The 17,164-nt window shown below is 40.2% G+C and overlaps 1 protein-coding gene and 1 pseudogene across 2 annotated transcripts in view; one reads left to right on the top strand and one right to left on the bottom strand.

The window, feature by feature from the left end:
* PRCP (prolylcarboxypeptidase) overlaps nt 1-17,164 on the top strand; it is a gene marked incomplete at both ends in the record, with an annotated part of 71,861 nt that overhangs the window by 7,908 nt on the left and 46,789 nt on the right. The window lies entirely within an intron of this gene.
* LOC308269747 (heterogeneous nuclear ribonucleoprotein A1-like) lies at nt 8,340-9,353 on the bottom strand (annotated as a pseudogene). Its single transcript has one exon. The product of its transcript is annotated as a heterogeneous nuclear ribonucleoprotein A1-like (transcript).

Raw genomic sequence — 17,164 nt, forward strand, 5'->3', positions numbered from 1 at the left:
TCATGACTGAAACAGGTTCTTTATTTGTTAACACTCCATGTAAACTTTATACAACTTATGATATTTTAGGGCAGAGAGAGAGAGAGAAATTAGTGCAGCTTGGAAGGCAGATTGGGTAGACCACATAGCAGAGAGCTCAGTTGTCTGTCACTGTCTTGGGTTTGGGTCAGTGAGTCTGGTCTGGGTCTTCAGGCCTGATCATAACCAGTGTTCAACCAGAACCAAAAGTGAGGACTTGCCTGATGGTTACCGGCATAGTGGGCTGGGTCAGCGTTCAGACTTGGTAGTCAGAGTGGCAAGGTGGCAGGACTTCTTGGCCAAAAAAAAAAAAAACCCAAAACAAAAAAATACTGTAGGTTTTTAGTCTCAGGTGCTTACAATTATAGTCCTAAGGTTCCTAGGGACTCGATGTGGTTGTCACGGGGCTCCTGATCAACAGCTTTTGCAACTGCATGTTGACTGGCATGCCTGGGCATTGGACCTGATGCCAGTGTGTTGCCCCTGATGCCCTGGCAGTGTTGTGCCATGCCTGTGTGTGCTGCTAGTTACACTTGCACTCTGCGTATCTTGTGTGAGCCATACCCATCTGTCCTTTGGGAGTTAAGTCCCTCTTTGGCCTTAATGAAGCCCCTTTTAAAGAAATATGTGCTCCTATTTATATGGGGTGCAGTGGAAAAGCCTGTATGTCAGGAAGGTTTCTTCTGAGGAAGGGACTTTGCACCTGAGGGGGAACAGGAAGATGAATGCCATAAAGCTTGAAATGCCAGTTATTTTTGGCACTTCATTCTCCTGTATGACTTGGTTGGGCGGATTCTGTCCTCAGATCCCATCTGTTATCTTCACTCCTGTGGCCTCATCCTTGTTGCAGCTATACTGTTGTTCCTTCCCCACTATGAGAAGAGACCAGTTCCTCCTAGTTTCCTTCAGTGACCCCTCCATGGGTGTCCCTAGGGGTTCCCCATTAAATACTCTTTGCTCAGAACCGGTAATGACCCCTTATCCTTTGCTTTATTAAGAACAAGATTCTGTAGCATTCAAAGCCATTCACTTGGTGACCCCATCCTGCCTTACCAGTTTGCTAATCTGTTCCCCACACATGCTGACTTTTCCTGTCTCTATTTCTTAGCTCATATTGTTTTCTTTGCCTAGGACGGGCAGTGGGTCTTGGTGGGCCCTTCCTGCCTTTATCCCACCCATCTCTACCCCATCTCAGACTCTGCCATTTCAGGATCATTTCTTAGCCTCCTGGAGAATGTGTGAGTGGCCAGTTCTTTCTTTATATTTCTTTTGTGGCATCTTATTCTAGCCTTGTGCTATCATTTTTGTTCCCTCCTATTACTTTTTTTAAAGCAAGAACTTTGCCTTGTAGACATACTTCTCCAAAGCATACTATATATCATTTTAGATAGACTATTATCTTCATTAATTTGATGAATCTATATCTGCCTCTCTTGCCCACCTTCCTAAACGTTGAGGTATGGAAGATTGTAGGGATAGTGTGGAAACTTAAGTCCTAACTGTCTCACACACTTTTACCACTTTTAGAGAGCAAGAAAGAATGTCATACAAAAGGACCTATTTGCTTTTATTCTCTTATTTCGGTGGTCTGGAAACTGTGACTAGAAATTTGTATTGATTCTTCCCCGAACATATTTTCAGAGAACAGTTATGGAAGGGAATGACCGTGATTTTTCTTTGTTTCATGTATGGGGGATGGCTCAGAATAGGGTGAAGAATGAAGACATCAAGAAAAATGTGTCCTTTTAAGAGCTCTTCTGGGACTGGGGATGAAGCTCAGTGGTAGATCACTTGACTGGCATGTATGAGGTTCTCGGTTCAATTCCTAATGCTTCCAACAGCAAAATAATAACCACAAAAACAAAGACTGCGATGGCAGAGGGTAGCTCAGTAGTAAAGCATGCTGCTAGTTAAATTCCCAGCACCACAAAAAAGAAATAATTTTTAAAAACTTTGAAGGGCTACTTCTATGATAATTGTGTGCAATCCATATTTACTAGAGAACTAATATACATGTTTTATGATTTGCATGTGTATTTGTAATCATGCCAATTAAGCTTTATTTTCTCTTGCATGCATGTTTGTTAGTTCAAGTTTCTCTGCAGTGCTACAACTAGACAGGAGCAGCTATACATCTTTGCCAAACTTTTGGTATCATCTTTCTTGCTGCTCACATGTGGACTGCCCACATGATTTAGAACAACACAGGTTTTCCTTCAGCACTTTTTTTGAGCAGCACTGTACTTAGGGTATACGATCTATAGAGACAAAAGAGAACTTTCCCTTTGCCCTATGAAGGTTCACCGGAACACACAGATTAAATAGGAGAACTTATTAGTATGCACAGGGGAGAATCAACAGGAGTGCATTACCCCATGATGCAGTGAGATCTAGGTATTTACATACTTTCCCTTCTAAGGGAAAATGGGAAAAAGGGAATGTAGGCAATCTTGAGGGGTCCTAAATGATTATTAGGGTAGTAAATGGACCAGGAGACAGAAATTAGCTTGTCAAATGATTTTCTATGGAATTGGAATGACCCTTAGGGACAGATATTATCTTGTGAAGAATTTCATCCTCTGAAACTCAGTGAGATCCTGTTGCAAAAAAAAAAAAAATCAGTTCTTCTAATACCAGTTTGGGTAATTTTAGAGAGTTAAAAAAAATCGTAAGGGAGGTTTCAATGATACTTAAGCTATTTTCTTTTGACTTTGGCTTTGTGTTACAAAAAGAGCTTTAAATTAATGAGAACTATGTTAGTAGCAAAAGAGGACTATGAAACCATCTAAGATAAAACTTGACTGTGAAATATTTTGAGCTCTATACACTTAAAAGGATGTTAAGAGACCTGCAGTGATGACCACAAGAAGGTACTAGCCAAGGGAATAATGGAAGAGACGAAATTGGTAAGGCAGGCATGAAGTCACTTATAGACTGTTTCTTTGTAAGCTTGGTGCTCAGGGTGGCTTACCCTAATTCCACTAGTGCACCCCCATTTTAAGCTTTCTCAACAGTCTCTGTAAAAAAAAAATGGGCTTGGAATAAGTTAATCAGAGTTCATCTAAGTGTCCCTAATCTATGCAGCATGTACTATTCACAGCATCCATTCATTTTCTACTTACTAGAAGAGGTGTTTTGCATGTCCCTTCTTGAATTCTGCTTTTGAAAGTCTACTAGCCCTTAGGCTAGGGAGATAAATTCAGCTAACTGTTTGTAGATATTTTGTGTTCTTTAGCAGCCTGAAGACTGATCTTATATTTAAGAATGAGTTTTAGTATAACTGTACTATTTTCCTCTTTTATAAAATATTATGCCAGGTATGGTGGTATATATCTGTAATTCCAATATTTGGGAGGCTGAGACAGGAAGATCACAGGTTCAAAGCCAGCCTAGGTAATTTAGTAAGGCTTGAATCAACTTAGTGAGACCCTATTTCCAAATAAAAATAAAATAGAACTGGGAGTATAGCGAAAAGATACAATGGTCCCTGGATTCAATCCCCAGCAAAACACACACACACACACACACACACACACACACACACACACACACATGCAAACACACACACACACAGAAATTATGATTAAAAGGATATTAGACTAAAAATGTAAGCTAGTCTCCTTAAATCACTTTTATGAGAACCCTGGCTGTTTAGACCATTGTTTTAATTATATTTTTCTACCACCTAAGAAGAAATAGTCCTCTGAGACTTGGTTATGTAATCTTTAACATATGAAGTCATGAAAGCATATCGCATATACACTGTGATCTTAATCACACCAAATGAGATGTTGGGGCTGTATGCACAGGACCTAGAAAGACATATCCAACTAAGTTACTTGAGACTGGATGACTTTGTTTTTTGCTTCTGGTATTTTTCTGCTTCCTATAGTGTATATATTAACTTCAAAAAATAAAGGTTATTTTAAAAAGAAAGCATTATACTTATTATCTAGAAAATCTTTATAAGTAAAATATCTAGAAAGCACATGTGCCTTATTTCTTCAATTTGTGCCATTCCTCAGTGATCCACAACTTACACTAAAGGCATATTACATCTGTCATAGCCTTGGTGTCTAATTACCAGGCAGAAAGTAAAAAGAAGATGCAAATCACATACCAGGCCAAATATTTGGTATGTAAGCTGGGTGGTGGCGCACAGTTGTAATCCCAGCATTTGGGAGGCTGAGACAGGATCACGGTCTGTGGTTAGCCTCAGCTACTTAGTGAGGTCCTTTGCAACCCAGAGAGACTCTGTTCCAAATAAAGAATTTAAAAAAAAAATAGGGCTGGGGGTGTAGCTCGGAGGGAGAATGCCCCTGGGTTCCATCCCCAGTACTGCAAAAAACAAACAAACAAAAAAACCCACAAATATTTGGTATGTAAGAGGCTGTCAATGCCACCAAGACAGTGCTTTGTTGATGACTTGCTTATAAGAAAAGCTGTAATTTAAAAAATTACTTTGCAAGCCGTGTGTTTAAAGTGGACATTCAGATCAATTTGCTAAAGCTTTATGTAAAAATTTCTTGCTCTTAATAGGCAAAAACAAGTACTGATAGAATATATATATATATATATATATATATATATATATATATATACACATACATATATATATACATATATATATATATTTTTTTTTGTATGTATTGGTAATGGGGATGGAACCCAGGGGAATTCTACCTGAGACCTATATCCCCAGCCCTATTTTTTATTCTTTATTTTTATTTTTGGTGGTACTGGGGTTCCTGGAAACCCTTCTACCTCTGGGCTACACTCCCAGACCTGATTTATACTTTTTAATTTGGAAACAGGGTCTCTTAAGCCAGCGTGGCTGACTTCGAACCTGTGCGATACTCCTGTCTCTGCTTCCCAAGTGCGGGGATTACAAGCATGCACCACCATGCCTGGCTCTTTATTATTTATTTTGAAACACGGTCTCACTGAGTTGCAAAGGGCCTCACTAAGTAGTAGCTGAATCTGTCCGAGAACCGTGACCCTCCTGTCAGTCTCCTGAATGCTAGGATTACAAGCATGTGCCACCATGCCTGGCACTGCTAGCATAAATTATTGGCTATGTTTGTACATGTGTTTGGTAGTGATTTCGGACTTGGGAAGTGTGTGCTAGTAATACTTTACAAGATGCATTAATAATCCATTGAGTCCTCACTTCCTGCAGGCCCTTGCTGGGGGTACTTGCACACATGTATTATCCAATCAAATCCTCACAAGACCTCTTTTATTTTTTATTTTTTGCAGTACTGGGGATAGAACCTAGGGGCATTCTACCTCCAAGCTACACCCAGCCCTGTTTTTTATTTTTTATTTTTGAAACAGGGTCTTACTGAGTTGCCGAGGGCCTCACTAAATAGCTGAGGCTGGCCGCAAACCATGATCCTCCTGTCTCAGCCTCCCAAATTCTGGGATTAAAGACCTTTTTTTTTTTTTGAGAAGGGACATGTGTTTTCTCTGATATGCCCAAACTTTGCAATATTGGGGACACCAGAGGGACTCCAGATAATGGAGGGGAAATCTCAGCAAAGCTAGAATGGAAGGATAGGAGAGGAAGAAGGCTGAGGAGATTAATGGAGAAGCCACATCTGAGTGTGTGTAAAAGTATGAATATAGCATGGTTAACTTGGACGCTCATTGTTGGGAGGGGGGAAGGGGAATGGGGGAAGGGAGAGGACACCAAACACAGTCTAAATGTATACCATTTTCAGTATGTTCCACATATAAATAATATAATATAATATATGAACTTGCTAAAAAAATAAAGACCTCTCTTTTATTACAGATAAAAAGAGAACATACATGAGAAAACAAGCCCAAAGACATGAAATAACTTGTTCAAATTAAAATAGCTGATTAATGGCAGGCTTGGCACTCAGACTCAGGTCTGTCTTCTAATTCCCTTCTCTTCCCACTGCATCACAGAATATGGTCACAAAAAAGGAGGAAAAGTATTTAAAAAGTACCATTAAGTTTTTAAAGTACTATGAGGGCTGCTGACTAGATTATGTGGCACTTTGGGTAAGTTTTCCTGAAGGCATATGACTACATATGTTTGGCCATCCTCATTGTGATTTAATAGCCCAATTTAAACAAGGAACTGCAAACCAAACAATGGCTCTGACTCATCATATAGGAAAGTAAGGAAGTACTTGTTCTCCTTTGTCAGTGAATTTTTATTTTTGTGCAGTTTGAACTAGGGGTCACACTGCAGACACTGTCCTTTAAAACTGTCGGAAGCCTCTGCCTTTTCCTGACCATTGATGGCTTCTTCCTCTGAGGGAGCAGCTCATGCACCAGTATGGTGGAAAAGCAGTCACCAGATGACTGTCTTCTCTTGGCTCTGGATGCTTCCTTTCCCTTAAAGGATTGACAATGACCAATGGAGACTAAAAAAGCCTTCTGTTTGCCTTTTTGTGTGGTCTAATTTTTACCGCTCTTCAAAAGGGAAGGGAATTAATATTTACTATGAATATGAATTTTCATATCATCTCTCCATGACCTCAAGTCCCAGGTCTCTATGGCTCTGGAAGGCTGACAGCCTCACCAAGGCTTGTCTTTGCTTGTGCGTATCTCGCAAGTGTAGGTGGTTCTAGCTGATGTTGTGGATTCCATGTGTTTCATATTAAAGTTCCAAATGGAGCCGGGCGTGGTGGCACACGCTTGTAATCCCTGTGCTTGGGAGGTGGAGACAGGAGAATCGCGCAGGTTCGAAGCCAGCCGCACTGGCTTAAGAGACCCTGTTTCCAAATAAAAATATATTAAAAAAATAGGTCTGGGAGTGTAGCCTGGAGGTAGAAGGGTTTCCAGGAACCCCAGTACCACCAAAAAAAAAAAAAGAGAAAAGTTCCAAATGGATCAGTACTGATCCCGGTCTCCCTAGATATCTTGACTGCCTATCCCTCATTCAGCTAGTTAGGCTTATGTAATGCATCTGAATTTTAACGTCACCTTTTAAAAACATAATCAGAGAAGGAAAAAAGTCTCTAAAATTTATTATTATTCATCATTGACACCGTGTACCAGGCATTGGTTATTACACTGTTTTGTATATAATGTGGGAATGTGGCTTGTGTGATCCGGATGTCCCTCTGCTTTAAATGGTTTGTCCTTTCTCTACCTGGCAAATTCCTGCATGTGTGTGTGTGTGTGTGTGATTTATGGAATTCAAGATGCTCAGGTGGTTATTTGCCAGCTAACATGGAAATATTTTGGTATTTTAAGAGCTAGCTGAGGATCAGCTTTGGTTCTTCCTAGTAGTGTATGCATGCCTTAAGAATAGGATGCTGCATATACTGCTTTGAAATCCCTCCTATGGATACCTCAGTGCAACTTATAGGTGTAGATATCCAAAACAGGTTAAAATTATAGCTAGTATTAATGTTTTTGCATAGTGCTGCTTCCAAAAACTTCTCTGATTTTCCACATTGCTGTTAATGGGCACTAATCTCCTAGTCACTGAGGTTAGAAAACTTTGGGATCATCTGATTCCTTTGCCTTCACATTAACACCCAAATCCAATCAGTCACTAAGACCTGTGCATGATGACTTCCTAGTTTCTGTTTCTTCTTCGCATTCCCCAGGGTTACCACTCTGTATTTTGTAATTCTGGGCTAAATTATTACATAGCCTCTTCAGTCTCTGTTCATTCACTCCTGTCTAGGCCAGCTGGCATCATTTTTTTCCTTCTGTTCCTTTCTTGCAGTCCAGCCTTACTGGGCTCTACTTATACCCTACTTCTTCAGGGAAACCTCTGATTGACGTGGCTTGTATGATAGCTCCTTTTTCTGGCTTCCTTTGCACTCACTGTCTGTAGCATTCATTTGGCTGTTAACCATGTTTACTTTGTGAGACTGCATGAACTACAATTACATCTCAGGATGTGATTTAAATAGGTAGTTGTTCTTCAAGTAAAATTATTACACTCACAGGGATATAATGGTCCAGGCCACTTAGATTTTTTTGATAGAAATAATTTTATTTAAAAAATTTTTTTATTTTTTAATTTTTTCATTAAAAAAAGACACATTTATTCAGTGTCATGATCAGACTATTACATTTAGCAATCAACAGTATGGGTGCAAAAAAAAAAAGTCTACATTAAAACCCTTTTGTTGGTATGCTTTACACTTTCCACAGAACAGAAACTAAAATAACCTGTTATACAATTAGTCACAAATACAGTCCTCGAGTTTTTTTGCCCATACACATGAGTATTGTCTAAACCATGTCTTCTTTGTAGCAGCTAGGCCCTGCCACCACTGTGCTTGGCTGAGTTCACAAATCTGTTGTAATCTGTAGCTTCCCTGTCACTTCTCTGGCTCTCCTCTCCTGCTAAGCTTTGTTTCCTGGCAGTAATTAAAACCTTCTGCCACTGCCATAGCTACTGCTGCTGCTGGAACCACCATAGCCACCTTGGTTTTGTGGTTTGGCAAAATATTGGCCTCTACCACCATAGGGGCCTGAGCTTCTGCCTCCAAAGTTTCCTCCCTTCATGGGTCCAAAATTTGAAGATTGACTGTTGTAATTGCCAAAATCACTGTAGCTTCCATCACCTCCAGAATTGTTTCCATCATTACCAAAACCATTGTAGCCATCCCCGCTGCCACCATATCCTCCACCACCATGGCTGCCACCAAAGCCACCATGACCACTGAAGTTTCCTCCTCGACCAAAATTGTCATTGCCACCCAAACCACCTCCATGACCACCACCAAAGTTTCCAGAACCACTTCGACCTCTTTGGCTAGAAGAAGCACTAGCCATCTCTTGCTTTGACAGGGCTTTCCTCACTTCACAGTTGTGGCCATTCACAGTATGGTATTTCTGAATGACAATCTTATCTATGGAATCATGGTCATCAAAAGTTACGAAAGCAAAGCCCCTCTTTTTTCCACTGCCTTGGTCAGTCATTATGTCAATCACTTCAATTTTTCCATACTGTTCAAAATAATCTCGTTAAGTGATGTTCTTCAGTGTCTTCCTTAATTGCCACCAACGAAGATCTTTTTCACAGTCAAGTGGGCCCCTGGTCTTTGAGAATCTTCTCTTGAGACTGCTCTCTTCGGTTCCACAACTCTTCCATCTACTTTATGTGGTCTGGCATTCATGGCTGCATCCACCTCCTCCATGGTAGCGTAAGTGACAAACCCAAAGCCCCTGGAGCGTTTGGTGTTTGGATCTCTCATTACCACACAGTCCGTGAGTGTTCTCCATTGCTCAAAATGGCTTCTCAGACTCTCATCAGTTGTTTCAAAGCTCAGCCCTCCGATGATGAGCTTCCGCAGCTGTTCGGGCTCTTTAGGAGACTCTGATTTAGACATGACGGTAATGGGAAGAGAGATTTTAACGATGCTTCCTCGGCGATGTCCACGGGCAGAAAGAAAGCTGATAGAAATAATTTTAAATTCTATAGTTTGGCCGGGCATGGTGGTGCACGCTTGTAATCCCCATGCTTGGGAGGCGGAGACAGGAAGATTGTGCAGGTTCGAAGCCAGCCGTGCTGGTTTAAGAGACCCTGTTTCCAAATTAAAAAGTATAAATCAGGTCTGGGAGTGTAGCCCGGAGGTAGAAGGGCTTCCAGGAACCCCAGTACCACCACCACCAAAAAAAAAAAAAAAAAAAAAAAATTGCTCAATAGTATGCAATTTTCTTAAAAAGTGCTAGATCAGCCAGGCATGGTGGTGCACGCTTGTAATCCCCGCTCTTAGGAGGCGGAGACAGGAGGATCGCACTGGTTCAGAGCTAGCCTCGCTGGCTTAAGAGACCCTGTTTCCAAATAAAAAAATATAAAATAGGTCTGGGAGTGTAGCCCGGAGGTAGAAGGGCTTCCAGGAACCACAGTACCACCACCAAAAAAAAAAAAAAGTGCTAGGTCTACTTAGTAGAGTTTAAAACCCACAAATCTATCACATCCATTTATAAAATGCAGCCCTAGATCATGCAGGCCCTACAAAGGTGAGTATTTCTTTCATGATAGAAAGCTAAAGCCTGGTCCAACATTCCAAAATATAGGTACAGGTAGAAACTTCTTCAATAAGACCCCCAAAGCTCAGGAAATTAAAACAAGAATTAATAAGTGGGATGCCATTAAACTAAAAAGTTTTTTTCATCAAAGAAAACCATCAGGAGTCTAAAGAGAGCCTACAGAAAGAGAAAAGAATATATAAAGTACTTAAAAGAATTAACACTAAAAAAATCAAGTAACCCAATCAAGAAATGGGCAATTGAACTAAATAGACACTTTACAAAACAAGAAATACAAATGGCCAATAAATACATGAAAAAATATTCAACATCATTAGCAACCAGAGTGATGCAAATCAAAACTATCCTGAGTTATAATCTAACCCCAAACAGAATGACAGTCATCAAGAAATCAAACGATAAATTCTGCAGAGGATGTGGGGAAATGGGAACTCTTCTACACTGTTGGTGGGATTGCAAATTAGTACAACTGCTGTGGAGATTCTTCATAAAATTGAGAATTGATCCATTATATGATCCCAATATATCAAACCGCTCCTGGGTATCTTTCCAAAGGAACTGAAATCAGAATATTATAGTAATATATACATATGTATGTCTATAGCAGCATGACTCACAATAGGCAAGTTATGGAACCTTGGTGTCTATCAACAGAAGAATGGATTAAAAAATTGTGGGATATACACACAATGGAATTCTACTCAGCAATAAAAAAGAAATATGTCATGTGCAGGAAAATGATGGTTCTGGAGAAAATTATTTAAGTGAGATTAGCCAGTCACATAAAGTGAAGGGTCATATGTTTTCTCTCATATGTGGAAGCTAGGGAGTAATCAGGATACTAGAGGGACTTCAGGTAATGGAGGAAAAATTGCAGGGGACCCAGAGAGGTGTTCTAGGGGAAGGAGATGGTGGGGGGGAGAGGGAAAATCAATGAAGGAATCACTTCCATGACTTTATGTACATATACGAGAATACCAGTGTCAATCTCAATACTGTGTACAGGGAAGGAGAGAAGAGGGAGCTGGGAGAAGCTAGCCAAGTGCTGTGTGCTTGTTTGTCACCATCACTATGACTGATGTGAGACTATAATGCACCTATAAAAGTATATAGAAAGAAGAAAAGGAAGCTGAGGACTGGATTTACTATGCGACAAGTACAAAGTATTGAAAGGAATGTACGAAGCATTGAGTTCAGAGGAGGGAAAAGTGCATGATGAAATGGCTTCCTACTGTAGGAAGACTTTGGGGAGAAAAGACATGGGTCTCTCTAGTTTATATATATATTTTCCCTTGATCATTAAACCATTACTTGTAGAAGGGTGTTTTTTTTTTTTTTCAAGTGAGAATAATAATACCCATTCACTCTTTTGTCAAGTCACCGTCTCATTTTTCCCTTCATTGTTTGTGTGGGTGAATACTTGCTGGGCTTGTTGAGGTTTTCTAATTTCTGCTGTTTCTAAACTTTTTTTTTTTTTAATGTTGAATATCACTGAGATATACCCTCACCTTTTTTTCTCCATCTCTCCCTCCCTTTTTTGGATTTTTTTTTTTCTTTTTCTTGGTACTGAAGATTGAACTCAGGGGTATTCTACCTCTGGGCTCCACCTCCAGCTCTTTTTATTTTATTTTGCAACACAGTCTTGCTAAGTTACTGAGGGTCTGGTTAAGTTGCTGAAGCTGGCCTTGAACCTGTGATCCTTCTGCCTTGGCCTCCTAAGTACTGGAATTAGAGACATGTGCTTTCATTCCTGGCTTGTAATATGTTTTTTGTGCCTATTTTATTAATACCACAATATGAAATTATTGACAGCTACCAGTCATTAGGGTTAGTTATTGTACTTTGACAAATTTTGAGCCTTCTCTATGGCCAGGGACTTGTGTGTGCACTACTTTGAATTTTTGCAACCTTTTATGGACGGTATGTGTACCCCAGTTACAGATGGGGCAACTGAGTTTCAGGAATATGAACAGCCTGCTGGAAGACATACAGCAAGAAAATGGCATGGTTAACATTGTGACATGGACTTTCTGACTACAGAGCTGGGCTCTTTCTGGTGTATGATCCAACCTGCAAGTCACTGATGATACAGTGTGGTCGCTGCTATGCTGGGAGCCCAAGCCCAGCCTAGGCCACTTGGTCTTTTGGCATCACATCAAACTTCTCATTTCTCCCCAGGGAACACCACAGTCACAGGTGGAGAAAGGCCTGTGTGTAGGGTGTGGTGTGCTCTTAGGGACAAGGAGGAACAAGAAGGGTGGAGGCAGTTTGGCCTGGTGAGAAAAACAGCCTGCCTACTTCATAGTGTTCCTGTGAAGAATAAAGGAGACAATTTACATAGAACCTTGGTGACATTATTCACCAAGGCAGGTGAGATCAATACACATGATGTGATAAATATGTTCTCAGAGCTGGGCATGGTGGCACATGCTTGTAATCCCAGTACTTGAGAGGCTGAGACAGGAGGATTGTGGTTTGAAGACAGTCTCTGCAATTTAGTGAGACCCTGTTTCAAAATAAAGAATAAATTATAGGGCTGGGTGTATAGCTTGGAGGTAGAATGCCCCTGGGTTCAATCCCCAGTACTGCAAAAAAACAAAAAAAAAAAAACAAAAAAGAATATATATATATATATATATATATATACTTAGAATATATATACATACATATGAATATATATATTTTCACTTTATTATATATAGTTCTTTCTGTCTTGGAGTTTATAATAGTATAAGAGATATAAGATGTGTATATGTAAATAACTACAGTGCAGCCGGGTGTGGTGGCAAATGCTTGTAATCCCAGCATTTGGGAGGCTGAGACAGTAGGATCGCGGTTTGCAGACAGCCTCAGCTACTAAGTGAGGCCCTCTGCAACTTAGTGAGACCCTGTTTCAAAATAAATAATACAAAATAGGGCAGGGGGTGTAGCTCGGAGGTCGAATGCCCCTGGGTTCCAACCCCAGACCCCCACCCCCACCCCACAAAAACCCTACAGTGCAAGGCTCCATTTGAGAGGCTTTATAGCAGAGCTAACAGGACTACAGGACTAGGAAAAAGTCAGGAATGCCTCATGTGGGAAGTGACATTGAATAGACCCTCCCTGGGGCTCTTCACACTGTGTCAGTGCTGTGAGGCTCAAAGTTTAATTAACTACTGCCTGTGCCAAGGCTCTTCTCCAGCCTCCTGTGAAGAGTAGTTCTGCCTCTGTTATTTTTCTATCAGAATAAGACCTGTGCAAGTATAGCTCCTAAATATTTGTGTGTTTGATTCTTCATTGTTTTCTCGTGTTTGGTTATGAGACTGTAAGCACCACAAAGGCAGGGACCTCATATAGCTTGTTCACTAGTACTTGTGTGCCTAGTGCTTGTCCCATGGTGGGTGGTCAAGAAATCCATGTTCAGAGCTGGGCATGGGGGCACACACCTCTAACCCCAATACTTAGGAGGCTGAGACAGGAGGATAACAGAGTCAAGACCAGCCTCGGCAATAGCAAGACTCAGCAACTGAGTGAGATCCTGTTTGAAAAATAAAATAAAACAAAATAAAATAAAGCTGAGCATGGTGGTGCATACCTGAATCCCATTACTCAGGAGGCTGAGACAGGATACTCAAAGGTTTGAGGAAAGCCTCATCAACTTATCAAGGCCTGTTTCAAAATAAATAAAATAGGCCTGGGGGTATAGGTCAGATGTAGAATGCCCCTGGTTTCAAAGCTCAGTACACACACACACACACACACACACACACACACACACACACACAGCAAGCAAGAAAGAAACATGTGTTCTGTGAATGCATGTAACCACTCACTGTACGTACCATTAGCTCTGGGAAGTTTTCCAAGACAGTGATGTAGAAGCCAAAGCACCTGAGAGTAATCAAAGGAAATCACTTGATTGCGCTTGAACTTGTTGCTATTGTTCTGAGCTTTTGGGGTTCAGCTGAGGATATCCTTTTCCCTTTATCTGTTTTTACAGTGCTCAAAACAATGAGTAGTGTATAGAGTATATTTTTCAAGATGATGATTAAAGATCCCTAGAGGCTACTTTATATTGCAGTCAGACTTGAATTGATGTTGGAGTTTCCCAAGAGGAAGAGACTTAGGCATAACTTTCTTCAGTTGCTTCCTCTTGTGGATGCCACACATGTGGGGACCTTGTAAAGTTTACTTTTTCAGGGTGTTTTAAACCATGTAATTTTCTTTTTTTTTCTTTTTTTTTTTTTTTTACACAGACAGCCCTTTGTAACATTTTTATTTATTTATTTATTTTTAATTTTATTTTATTGGTGCACTGTATTCATACATCATAGTGGGATACAAACTTTTGTAGACATACATGCACACATCGCCCAGTCAGCCCCCACCCGATCCCCACCCCATTCCCTCCCCATCCCTCCTTCCCATGCTTGGCTTAGTGGTTGACATCTAGTATTATAGCAATTTATCCAAAATTAAAAATGATAATCTCACATAACAGTTTCATTTGTCTGATACCAAGCGTTTGATGATTTAAAGATAGCATTTCAATATTTCTTTTTGCTTTCTTTCTTACTAGAGCATATTTTTTTCTGTTTTTTTAGGTGAAACTATCATATATTTATATATTTATTTTTCAGAAAAAAATCTATCCTAATATGGAATATGAATTCTAGATACCCAAAACGATCTTGAAAAAGAACAAAGCTAGCAGATATATATTTTCTGATTTCAAACCATATAAAGCTATAATAATTGAAACAGTGTAGTACTGTTCTAAAGGCAGATATATAAACCATTGGAGTTAAATACAAGCCTAGAGCTAAATTCTTCCCTATATTGTCAAGTTATTTTTGACAAGGTTTCCACGAACATTTGGTGGTGGAAATAATAATCTTTTAACTAATATTGTTGAAAAATAATAATTACATGGAAAAGAATAAAATTGGACCTTTACCTAATCCCATATACAAGTATTAACTCAAAATAGATAAAAGACCTAAATATAAATCTTAAGACTATAAACTTTTAGGAGAAAATCTGGGTCATAAAACCTCACAACATTGAAATTGGCAGTGATTTCTTGGATATGATTTCAATGGCACAGGCAACAGAAGAATATACAAACTCCCTAAAAAATAAAAGAAAATATTGTATATCCAAAGACAATGTAAACAGAGTTAAAAGTTACTAATAGAATTGGATAAAATATTTCCAAATGCTATATCTGAAGGTATATTAATATTCCAACTAGAAATCCTAAAAATTAACAACAATAAAGGCAAACAATACAACTTAGAGATAGGTAAAAGATTAACATAAATAATGAATCTCCACAGATAACCAATCTTAGTTGTCTGTTGGATGGAAACTCTTGTTTCTCTGGTTCTGGTGCGTGTTACCTATTTCTTCTTTGTAGTTAATCTCTGAGTATTTTCTCTAGCGCTGGTTTTGAAGACATAAATTCCTTCAGTTTCTGTTTGTCATGGAAGCTTCTTATTTCTCCATCTAATTTGATAGAAAGTTTTGCTGGATAGGAAATTTTTGGCTGGAAGTTGTTTTCTTTCAGAGTTTGGAATATGTTACTCCAAGCCCTTCTGGCTCTCATGACTTGGCTTGGGAAGTCTGGAGTGATTCTAATTGGTTTGCCTCTGAATGTCACCTGGCCCTTTGTTTTTGTTGCCTTTAAGATTCTCTGCTTGGCTTCCACATTGGTCATTTTGACAATTATGTGGCGTGGGGATCCTCTTCTCCGATCCTGTCTAAAGGGAGTTCTATAAGTTTCCTGGATCTGTGTATCAACCTCTTGCTCTATATTTGGAAAATTTTCTGCTATTACTTCCTTGAAGAGATTGTTGATCCCTTTGGTATCACTTTCTTTTCCCTCCTCTATTCCAATTATTCTTAGGTTAGCTCTCTTAAGATGGGCCCATATTTCTTCAATGTCAGATTCCTGCTGTTGGATATTTTTTTCTAGATTAGAAACTATGCATTCATTTTTGGATTGCTCATCTTCTAAGAGCGAGATTCTGTTCTCCATGTGGTCTAATCGGTTGTTTGTGCTTTGAATTGAGGCCTTTACTTCATTAATTGCATCCTTTATCTCTTTTTGGCTCTCTCTGAGTTCTTTTTGAAGCACCTCTATTATTTCTACAGTTATTTTCCTGATTTGATCTTCTAGAAATCTCTGATTTTCTGTTTTATCAGGTTCTGATGTTGTGGGGTTGTGCACATTCATTACTCCAGTGTTATTCCTCTTTCCCATGATTTCGGAGGTTTGTGCCTTCTCTGGGTTCTTCCCTTGGGTCACTATGGCTTCACTTAAGGTGCTCTGGATCTTGAGTCTGTAGTATCTCAGACCCCACTACTCCTTTACTGGGTTGTATCACAGAGTCTCTGATCCAGGGAGTCGATAGAGGCTGCTTTAAACTATGGGGGGTGCCAGGTTGCACGTTCTCCTATGGTGTGATATCTCTGCCACCACCACTCCCTCACTGGGTCAAGTCCCAGGAGGCCCAATACTGCGATTTCTCCTCTGTGGCCCGCAATTTGACTCACTGTTCTTGAGTACGCAGATGTAGCTGTACTGGACTCGGTGAATTCACTGCTGCTGCCGCTGCCGGTGGCAATATGGCGCCTCTGCCACGCCCTCGGCCATGAGGCTGGCGTATTTTTTCTTCTCTGGTTTTGATTTCCACTCTGAATCCCTGCAGCGTGTGCTGAGCTCAGCCACTGGGAGCTTTAAATGCTGTCTGCGCTGAAAGATCCCGCCTGGCTGTTCCGCAGCGGCTCACCTGGCTTGCTGTAGCCGTCAGTTGAGTTCGCCGCTGCCGCCGGCAGTATGGCGCTGCTGCCGCGTCCTCGGGCGCGTGTGTCTCCTCTGTGGCCCTGAGCTCTGTTCTCAGTCCGCTTTCTCTCTGGAGCCTGGTGGTTTTTTTTTTGTTTATCTGGTGATGGTGTTTTCTGGCTATGAAAGGTGCTCTTTTTGTGGTAATGGAGATTGGTTTTTAGCGGGACTCTTAAGCCCCGCTTTTCTCGGTCGCCATCTTCCCGGAAGTCTGTAATTTTCAACATAATAAAATGATTCATTTTAAAGCAGTCTTTCTCTAAAATGAGAACTTTGCAAGTTTGCTATTTCCGTGTTTTTCACAGTTTGACAGAGAAGACC

Source organism: Muscardinus avellanarius (assembly GCF_963383645.1).
Source record: "Muscardinus avellanarius genome assembly, chromosome: 1".
Lineage (NCBI taxonomy): Eukaryota > Metazoa > Chordata > Mammalia > Rodentia > Gliridae > Muscardinus > Muscardinus avellanarius.